We start from the raw sequence: 11,621 nt of genomic DNA on the forward strand, positions 1-11,621 counted from the left end.
GAATTAGTAAGCCATATACTCTAATTACGTGGCTGTAACCACATTAAGAAGGCTGAGAGCTGATGCCGGAAGATAAAACTACATCATATAGAATGAGATGTTGGTGTAATTGTCATGTTTGTTTGTCTGTGCCAGTTGATCTCCTAGCATACACTTGTCTGTGACTAGAGAAGGAAAACACTCTCAGGAGAGGAGAGTCTGCATCGCTTTCATCTATCATGTGCATGGCACATCTCTGAATCTCATGAATCACATGCATGTCTTGTGTGATTAAAAATTTGGCATGTGGCATTAAGTGGCAGGGAGAGTGCCAGGATCCCATGCTTGATCTGTTTTGGCAGCTGGAAATTCATTTGTATTGGCCTGAACCCTGTTTTCTCCTCTTGTTGTCAGCAGGCTTATTTTAGATCCCAGGATCAAAAGGTGACTTTCCATGGCAGAAAATTAGCCGCTAATAGAAGCTTGTTTAATTAGCCCAAGATTAATTAGTCTGTGCCTTTTGCGAACATAGCGTGAACGCTTTGTGGTTGGGGCACAGCATTCTCAAAAGGTCTATCTTCTGCTCGGATGTTTATTTTTGGAAGGGACTCCTTTACCCGTTTGGTCTAGAAATAGAATACAAGTCCACTTTGCACGTACACACAGCTATGATTATTGGAGTTCATTCTCAACAATTATTTAAAAAAAAGAAGAAGATTATTTAGCGCATCTACGTGCTAAACTGATCATTTATAGAAAGTCAATTATACTATTTTGGGGATTCTGGGAATCAGCAGTTGTTTGTTGTGACAGAAGATGTGTAGATGTCAGGATCCTGCTGCAGATCACCTTGATGTCATCCTTGGTTAGGCTGGACCACACGGGTAGTGTGCAGTCCATGGCTCTGGTCTGTATTGTGAGACTGGTCTGTTTTCACAGCTGTTCTGTTCTGCTTAGAGTGCTCTGCCTCACATCCCATCAGCATCAGACTTAGTCAGTCCCTGCCAACCTCTCCTGGACATTAATCGCATTCTCAAGTTCTCTAGGTGGTCCACTGTAGTTATAGATAGATAGACAGTCAGAAGACTTCCTTTCCCAGAATGCATTACCTGCATACCTTTTTCTCAATAGATAGATAGACGGACAGATAGAACACTTCATTTACCAGAATGCATAACCTGCATACCTTCTTCTCAATAGACTGACATTTTTTTTCCAAACAAGTTCTCCACCCCTCAGCCAATTCTAAAGATTTTATCGGTCATGTCAATCAGAGTACTGATTGCCTATGCAATGCTACTACAAAATAATAAACTCTAACACTATTCCCTTAACCTAGCATTACCCAATGAAAGTGGCTGAATTTGCGCTGAACTGGTTTGGGAAAAAAGAATCATGCAATACACGGACAGTTACACTTCATTTCCCATACATTTTTCTAGATAGACAGACAGACAGGCAGAACAGATTATTATGGGAGGTCCCAGGGTTTGTGGATCTACCATTCCAGAAACTTGGGATCACGCGTGCCTTGATAACATTGCAGCCTTGATTTCATTGACTTTTTTTGTTGTACGACTACGAATACCATAGAAAAGAATGAGAATTGCCATAAACTGAATCCTACCTGTCGTAAATTTTTCAGTGACTCTAAAAATAGATAAATCCAAAACTAATGTTTAAGGGCAAACATGTTGAAGATTAGCCGATAGGCTGTCGATTCAGTAAATGATAAGCTGGTTTCCCTCAAAAGCGGTTTATTCAGCGTAGTGAAGCATCTCCTCCATTGACATCCCTTGACAAAAAAAATGGCTTCTGGTCTCCTTCCCTGAGTACCACAGTGCTACGTTTTTTTTTTTTTTTTTTTGCTAACCTTGGAGGCTTGCTTTAAATCGGCTTTGGGCAGATTCATTTCCCAGAAAACATTTTATTCACCTTTATTCTCTATAGATAAGCACTCTACCGACTGACACTAGAGACTATGGTATTTAGCCTCCTTGTTAGAGTGCCCGCCTCCTATGTTAGAGACTCCACAGAGCAGGGCGAGTAGGACATGAGGGATTACAGATAGATAAATACAGTCAGATATTGTAGATAGAACACTTAATTTCCCAGAATGTATTACTTGAATACCTTTTTCAAAATCAGGGGTCGGCAACCTACGGCAAAAGCGATTGTGGTGTATGTATTTCATTCAGATAAAGTTCATCATAGATGGATAAAACAGAAGTAGGTATCTGTCATGAATCTGCCACCAGAAATTCTTCATGGTCGTGACAGCTTTAGACTTCCACTCTCTCTTGTTTGTTTTCACTGCTTTTCATCTCTGAACAGCAGACAAACAAGCCAATACTCAGTACTGCCCTTTGGCAGCCAATAAAGTTTTTCATATTTGTAGCATTTGTAGATACATCCATGGAACTCAGGCCTCACCCAAAGGAACATGGCTTTAATTAGACCCCTCTGCGATTTTAGTGTGAGTCGGGAGGGAACCCTGTCACAGTATCCTGCTTCCTATTTGCTCCACATCCGTTTCTCTCTGTGTGTACACAGAATAAATAAGGCGCATACGAAATTTGCACGAACGACTTGTCATAGTGTGGTTAAATTGTGCAGGAAACACTGACAGGCTCAGAGGCAAATGAAGAGTTTAGCTATGTGGATTTTTACTTCGAAAAATATGATATTGATATGTTATTTTTTAAATAACATATGTTATATGTTTTGGAGATTTTAGTTTCCATTCAGATAAAAAGGAGCTGTATTTCTATTGCATTTTTAATCCTATTTTGTGTATAAATGTGTTAACGTGTTAGTGCATTGCATCATGGGATACAATATTCCACACAGTAAAGCTCTGGTAATTTTGGCAAATGTAGTAGATACTTTGAGGATTCACAATATACATTCTACGCACTGTAGGTCAGTGTCTTTTTTTATTAAGTGCAAATAACCTTGTTGGCGGATGCTGTTTTCTTTAACTCCATCCACTTCCGACATAGCAAATCACGTCTTTTATTTTATTTTGTGTGAATAGCATCTATTAGTACTTGCACTTAGTGTTCATGGTAATGTTTGTGTCAAATGTAAATAGCAACGAATAAACATATTGTTTACACCGAGTAGAAATAGCCAGTGCCTTAATACATTCAGCCTTAAGTAATGAGATGCATGTTCAACTGCATGGAGACACGAAAGTGTGCTATGAAAAGAAAAACTACCTAATCTACTTCCCAAATCGCTATTCTGCCAAGGAAGAATTATGCTAATTTGCCAAAGTGATACCACTCGCAAATTAAAATAAAGGAGCTTGGTCATCCAAAAATCACACTCCATTTGCATTTTCCCTTTCCAAACATCAACACCACATGACAGAGCAATTGGTCTCTGATGGCAGCAACTCCTTTGCTTGCATGCTGAGACCTCTGCATGACCAAGCACATGGCCCTGGTCTGCTCGCTCGCTCTGTCTCTCACCTTTCTTAATGCCTCACAGCTGAAAGCAGTCACCAGCTCCTGTCCAACTCGATGATACCAGAGAAAAACAAGGACGTGTCTTGCCAGAACCAAATATATCTGTGAAAAATAAAAGTTGCATTCCATTTTTTTTTAAACAATGACAATTAAAATAAACACTGGTGTAATGTCAACATCAAGGGAGCTGAATTTCGTGTCTTCTCACTTTGTTTTCCGACACTGATTCTCAGTGGATCGTCTTTATTTTTTTAATTACTCCTTTCCCCCCCTGTTTGGACAGCTAGCGTGCTAAGCTGACTGGATCTACAACTAAACAGGCCATTTGGAAAAGCATGTGAGTGGGTTTAGTGTGTGTGCTAAAACTGTGAAGGTGAGTAAATGGTTGTTTTTGCCTGTGCTTTTACTGGAATAGGAAAGAGAGATGAACTGCTGAAATATCCTATTTCACGCCTTCCGAGTGAAAGTTGTTATTAATTCATTATTTTTTTCTTTTGGCCATTAAAAGCAATGAATGGTAACAGGGCAGAAAAGATTAACCCCAGAGCTAGAAAAAAAAAATGTTTGGAAAGAGAATTAAAAAGTAGGTGAACATGTCGGAGACCAAACTTTTCCATTCCGCCATCACACCTGATTTATCCAAGATATTACTGGAAAGCTTGCCATGGCGGCCGTCTCTCGCTCTATACACTGGGGCCCAGTCGCAGTCTCTCCAGGCGCCCTTAATCATGGAGCGTGCAAACACTTGTGAAGGTTCTGTGGCTTCATCAGTGTATTTCCAGATATTAACATCACCAAGAGAGGAAACATTTATGATTAAAAATAATAATAACAGGTGAAAAAAAAGCCACTGAAATTAGACCCAGCTGGAATATCGGTGACGGTTAAGTCAAGCAGAGGAAGAGGGGGAGGGAGAAAGAGAGAGTGAGTGAACGAGTGCACCAACATGTAGAAACAAGTTTCATAATGAGCATATTTATGAACTTATGACCAAGATTTTAGCCGCATTTTCTGTGCAGATAAATAATACCAGTGTTAATAAATTGCATTGTGCATTTCATGTTTCAAATGTTGGCATGTAATTGTCTTCAATAATTTAACCTACAGTAGCAAACACAGAACGTTCCTCTAACGCCAGTGATTGACTCCCAGTTGCTAAGTAAAGTTCCCAGAACAATGCAATGATTTTTGACCAACAAGTAAGAACTTATACAGAAGATTATCACATGGTTATTTTTATGCTATATATCTCAAAGGGATACAAATGGCATCAATTTTGTATAATGACTCGTTAAACACAGCTCAGAGTATTACATCCTTATTGATACTTGACGGCAAATCAAATTAGACTTTGCGCCTTTGTGGCTGTGCAAAACTGTTTGAAAGACGTTCTAAAAAACTTTGCATAAAAAGCATTATAACCATTCAGTGTGAAGGTACAGACAGGCATGCTGGGGTCAAGGGCTTCAGAAAATAATTAGACATTCTTATTTTGTCAGACATTACCTAGAAACTGTGTAATGAACACTATAAATCCTTTTCAGGCTGTATCAATCTTCTCTGCTGTACAAATGCTTTGAAGATCCCCTGAAAAAAAAAAAAAGGTTTATCTCTGGAAGCAGCTCTGTTGAAGTACCTTTTTATTTTAAGAACAGCCAGGCTTACAAAAAGAATGAAAATAAATTTTCAGATGGGAGGATGTTGTAATCCTTTGATGCGAACATGCTGTTGTGATAGTGACAAGGTAACAAGGATTTTGGCGGGAAAGGGGCATGCATCTGTTGGAATATACTGATAATGATAAGTGATTATGTCTTAGTTTCCTGGATTATGATCTTCATTCATGGTGTCTTTGATCCACACAGAGTCTTTGACTGTATGAATGGTGCTGAGATTGAGTGAATGCCATCTCCATAAGGCTTTGATTCTCCTGAGATATGAATGTAACTGTGAGTAGATCTCACCAGTCCACACCTATTGCTCTTCAGTGTTGTTGTTTGTCTTCTACTCCCTGAACAGTTGGCACTGGCTTGTGCTCACAATGAACCTTCTTATTAGAACAACTAATCCCTCCCATCCCTCCAAATACAGTGACTTTCCTTCAACCCAACTTTAATGATAACATAGTGCCCCTCTGATTCTTGCATTGTTTATCACCTCTTAGCATTCCACCATGTACAATGTAGTTCTACAATGGAAAACATTTTTGATTTTTTAATTGCACCCAACAGTTGATTTAGGCACAACCCGCCCCTTGTTTTTTGAACCTTACTTTTTCTGGCATAAGGTGTTTCACTTATTTTAGGCATCATGATGTACCTGTAAAGCCAATGTAAAGCCAGCTTTGTAAACCAGAGATCTTCCATGATGCACCACCCTCTGCCAGGTGCGAGCGTGGACGGCAGGAAATGTTGTCACTGTCCAAGGTTCAATCACTTGCTCAATCAAAACGAATTTGCTGCATAGTTAAATTAGGAAAAAAACATATCTGCTCAGAATCAAAGGGACACCTTTGGAAATGATTGTGAATTCAAAACACACGTGTTCGCATTTTCACATCTTCAGTGAATGGAGAGCCCCCAGTGGTCTCGCTGACAGGCCAGCTGTAGGTGGTCTGAGGCCAAATGGAGGAGCTGGAGAGGGTGGTTTATGGAAAAAGGTTGCAGAAAGCACACACTGAGAAACATATCCCAAACATTCCTACTGAGAACGTCTCAGCAAAATTCAATTAACATCGCATGGCAGAAAAGCTCATGTCCCTTATGGGCATTGGCAAGTTCTCAAGGGCTATTTCCTCAACGGCAGCCTTCCGTGATACCACATCATCCAAACACATCACTTCCGACATTGCTTGATTCCTGGCAATAAAGAATTATGGTCAATTGGAATCGTCAAACAAAGGAAAGTTTGCATTCAGCTTAATACTGGGCAGTAGGTTAAAAAGGAAGCTGAATGTGTGTTAAGTTCATTCCCAGAAGCTTGATTGGTGCGACTCAGCTCGGCTCGGATGGGATCTGCACACAGTCTATTGTGCTTATCAATGACTGGGTTCCTGAACAATATGACCTCATTCAATCTCTCAGCAGGAGTGGGGTCCAGCTTATAATGGCACATAATCAGCCAACCTTTGATTTATGTTGTGGCATTGTTCCACTTGGGACAATGGGACTTATTCCAATGGAATTGGATGTCAAATACATGTGTATAATTCATAGAGTTTATTGCATGAGTTTTAGGGACTAACCTGCTTAGCTTGGTTCTGCATCAGATCTGCAAGTTGGATGGCAAGACTCATTAGCTTGGTTCCAACAACTAGTGAGCTCATGGAAATCCTGGAACTATCAGGTTGTTTTAAAATTGTGATGTATTGTGAAATTGTGTGTGTGCATGCAATCCAGGGTTGTGTGCCATTCAGAATAAACTGAGAACGCTTTTTAAATTCCATTTTGAGTTTCAATTGTAGTTCCTGTCCAATGTTTTACTCTCATTTGGAAGCTATAATTGAAAAAGTCTAAAAAGTCTTTATATTTCAACGTTTTATTGACCTCACAGGCTTACAGACAGATTTATGAACCAGTGTGAAGAAACACTTTGTTCCGAAATCACATTTTCTCTTGAGTAGGCACTTATTTTGAACAAGTAATTACTTTGCAACTGCTAAAAAGTACATTCTCTATATAGTTTGAGTGTGTGAATTTAATCTGGACGTACTACATTCACCATATTGTCATTATCATGTATCATGTTATCATTATCACATCTCCTGTGGCCTCATGGGACAGTAAAGTAGGTCTTCCGGGTACTTTTTGCCTACTCTTTTATGAGTACTGTGAATTTGGACATACTTATTTTGTATTTCACCTAGAGAACTGTTTTTTTTTTTACCTTCTATATGCGATTTCAGATGCAGCCTTCATTTCCCAGAGTGCCACTACCTGTTATTCCACTTCCTGTCATTCCAAAACAAATTCAAATTCAATCCAGTTTTTTATTTTTGCTCAACCCTACCTAAACCTGAGTATGTTAACCAATGCTATCTTAGTGTTACTTATATACAATTATAGTTTTTAATATTTTGAATTAGCTTTTATTTTTTATTGTTTTTTTTACTTAAGTTTGTTAAAATTTTTGTGATTTTGTTAAGTGCTTTGTCGTGTTTATTATTATTTTTGTAAATATTTTACATTTTTTTTCAGTTAGTAATTTTAGTGCTTAGAAACTTAGAAAATCAGAAATGTTACCTTGGCAACTAACTGATATAAATTTAAAGTTTTTCACCTAATATGTATATTTAACTCATCATTATTTCAATAAACAATTTAGTAATTAGTATTCACATTCTGTTCTGTCTTGTTTGCACCTGTTCTTGTTATCCTTAATTAGTTAACCTTCATCCTGTGTTCAGTTAATTATCGTCACCTGTTTTCAGTTTATCAGTGTTAGTATTTAAGTTCCTTCAGTTCTGTCAGTCTCTGCCTGTTCATGTCATTTATTGGTGTGTGTAACCCTCCTGCCCGTCTTTTGTGTGCTATTGAGAGTAAAAGATTTTATTGTAACTTTATGACTCGTGATCTTCTTCTGCCTGCACGCACCATGACAGTATTAGTAATTAGGTTAGTAATTACAAATTAGTAATAACCCTGATGTAAAATCTTTGATACGTTTCTATAGTTTGATACCATTAAGCAGAGTTAATAGATCCATTCTACTTAGCCTGTGATAGCTTAATATACTTCATTTCCACAGGTCACAGCCTGTAAAGTGACTCCACCATGAGGAAAAATTGGGTTGCTGACTGGTGTGACCTCACTAACCCGCTTTATTCTCAGCTCAGTGAACTGTGAGCACATAACAGGAAAGTGAACATGAATCAGTTTTCAGAGAGATTTCCCAGCAAGGTGTGGGATGTAAACACAGCTGATGTTCTGATGATCCGATGTTTGAATGTGTGTGTTTGTCTGCCCCTATGCTCAATACATTTTCCATCTGACCCAAAGGCTCTGGGCCATTGATTGGATGTACTTTTGTGCCAATCCGTTTGGCATTTCCGTTTCCTCCTCACGCTTTTGTCAAAGTGTGCACTCGTGCCTATTGACCACTGCTGCTATTTGTGTGTCTCTGTGTTATAAAAAGGAAATTTGGACTCAAAACAGGAATCTGGAGATTTGTAACAGTCTGCTATAAAATAATTCACTTTGCTAGGTTTAAAGCAATAGCCTAAAAAAATAGATTAAATCTGAAACAAAGGTTAAAAGGTCACGCAGATCTACCTTATAAAACTCTCTGGTTGTAATTGAATACTTCAGTCTGGATTTTAATCGTTTAAATCTGGTTTGGGGGCGAGAATGCAGTAATAGTTTATGCTCCATCTGCACGAGTGACTGTACGTATTGACAAAAATATTGTTTATATCCTTGAACTTTTTGCGGCAATGCTTACTAACCTTTTGAACATGCAACTAGATGGACAGATAAAATAACAGATGAATCAGACTATACTCTCTGCATAGAAAGAGTATGAGAATATTTGGCAATAGAAAAATTGCCTGTGTGAAAACAACACCACCCCAAAAAAAAGATATAACAAATATATTTTTCACTCTCTCAAGAAGCTGTTTCTAATATAGTCGTCAGGAACATATTTTACTGCATTGAATCAGCCTTATGAAAAGCATGATTCATGGTGTCCAGAAGCACAATGAACAACACACAATAAACACACAATAAACACACACACACACACACAAAGCAGCTGCCCAGTGGAAAAAACTCCCCTCGTTTTCCACCAAGACAACAGGAAATTAATTAATGACCTTTAAGTAGTTATTGGATTGGGAAAAAAGTAAGACAACATAGAGAACGAGTTCAGAACAGCTTAGAAACAAAGAAAGGGTTGTGCTTATGGATTGGTGTTTGATATCACAGTGTATTACCAGGTATTTATGGTAGAAATAAGAGAAGCCTTCATCAAGACGATGGTATTATCTGGCTATTTCGCATATTTTCCTCGCGTACCCATCAATGTCCACTTTAAAAATCACTTCTTTGATAAACTGCCCATCAGTGTCACAAGGAGATTTTAGCTGTCTGAACGTAATTATTAAGGTGATTAAATGAGTAAAACATCAGCAAACAACCACAACTACTGTGCCCATGCCTACATATTAAAATGAAGCTATATCATTCGAATAGAATGCTGTTCTACCAAATATCAGTTATTTTGTATATTTTCACTCCATCAACGAAAATAGTCCCAAATAAAGCTGCATTAACTGTTGCATCTCCAAGCAACTGATTGGTAATTCATGAACAATTCGTTCATTTTGAACAATTCTTTAATGGGTCTCATAGAATGATTAGTTAATTAAGTCTTGGCTGTGATGCACAATGTGATTTCATTACGTTCTTAGGCTCTGTACAGGATCTCTACTCATTTGTTCACCTCTCGACGGAACTATTGTGTCTTCTGGTCAAAGTTTTGCTGCATTATTTATTATACACCTACTGGTGTTATGATGTAACATGCAAAAGGAGTCACAGAAAAAAAAATGTGTTAATAGATGTGGCGAGCAGGACGAGGTCGAGGGCCGTGGGAGAACGGCACGAGGCCGGTGGCGTGATTGCAAATGAGCGACACCTGCGCGACGCACCGGTCTCGCATCTCTCACGGAGGAGCGGAAGCATAAAGGAGGAGCGACGACAGTGAAGAGCGAGAGAGGACAGGCCTGATTTTTAGTTCATGTTTTGTTTCTGTTTGTGTCGCCAGCAGTCGTCCGTGAGGGGCTGCTGGCTTTTACTTTTATTTTTGTATTTGTGTATTTTATTATTAAATATTGTTGAATGTCCGCCAGTTCCCGCCTCCTTCTTCCCATAACATCAAAAACTCCGTTACAATAGAATCCTCCCAAAAGTATGAGGAAATTTTAGCCACACTTAAAAATGCATGAATGTCCCTGCCTTGTATAACAAAATATGAAACCAAGCATTCATTTGAAGAAACATATTTTTTGCATATTCCACTTGGTTAGATGTACTCTGATATTTTATCTAATGCTGTGAAATGCATACATACAAATGTGCCAATTAACCATTAATGTCCAAATATGTTTTTGGGCAACTGTACAAGCCTGATTTTATGATAACTTCCTCCAGTGGTATTGAGTTTGTTTTGCAGAAGACAAAGGGATAAATTACTTAATTGGACTCCAATTTTGGAACAGATTCTACTTGTGTAAAGAATGAATTTTGACTAAACGGTGAGTCAAGCTAAACGGTGAGTCAGATATGGTTGTGAACACCAGAAGGTTGTTGTGGTGCGTCACTGGCCTGCAACTCACTGTGGCTGCAGAGACGCCATGCTTCAGAAAGAACGAAAATGAGTAAGGGGGATAAAGAGGGGGAGAAAGAGAAAGAAAGAGGGTGCTAGTGATTGTGGACGGAGAGATTGAGAGCGGAAAGACTAATGGTTGTGGTGAAGAGGAGTACAGGATTGGAGGAAATTAGCTGATGTGGAAAATGTTCAAATGCCGTGACTGAAAGACTGAATTCTGGTCCACGCCCGCGACCACATCCATTTACCTTTACTGGAGATGCAGATATGGCATCAAATCTTTGGAAAGGTTTAATCTTAACTAAATAAAACATTACAACTGATGTGGAACGTGACCAGCATACCATTCAGCAACCAAAGTCATGTGATGTAATCACATTTTGGACATGATAGATGTCAACAGTGACACACCAGGAATGCTCTGCCTTACAAAAAGAATTGCTTCTAAGATATATTTTATAAGTCAATGCTAGAAGTAGTGAATTTCAACACAATAAAATAATGATTGTGACACCGCCAATTTTAGGCACAGTAAAAGGCTCTTTCAGGTCGAAAAGGCTTGAGAATGACAAATCCAGTGGCTTAAAATGGACAAATCGGCATTCATCCAATCCATCTTGGCCAGTAAACAGTTTTGCCTGGAATCCATGCAGATGAGGGTGCGTCAACACGATGGCCAGCCAGTAGCCTTTGACTCTTCCCATTTGGGTTCCCTCAATTGCCGTCTGGAGAGTGTTATGGGATCTGTCTCAGCTTTTGGAATTGTGCTCTGTGAGAGCGGGAAGATATAGGAGGCGCTCGGCATTAACCTGACGCTTCCTAACCCGCAGATGTCGGTGC

The sequence above is a fragment of the Squalius cephalus genome (assembly GCF_949319135.1).
Source record: "Squalius cephalus genome assembly, chromosome: 19".
Taxonomy (NCBI): domain Eukaryota; kingdom Metazoa; phylum Chordata; class Actinopteri; order Cypriniformes; family Leuciscidae; genus Squalius; species Squalius cephalus.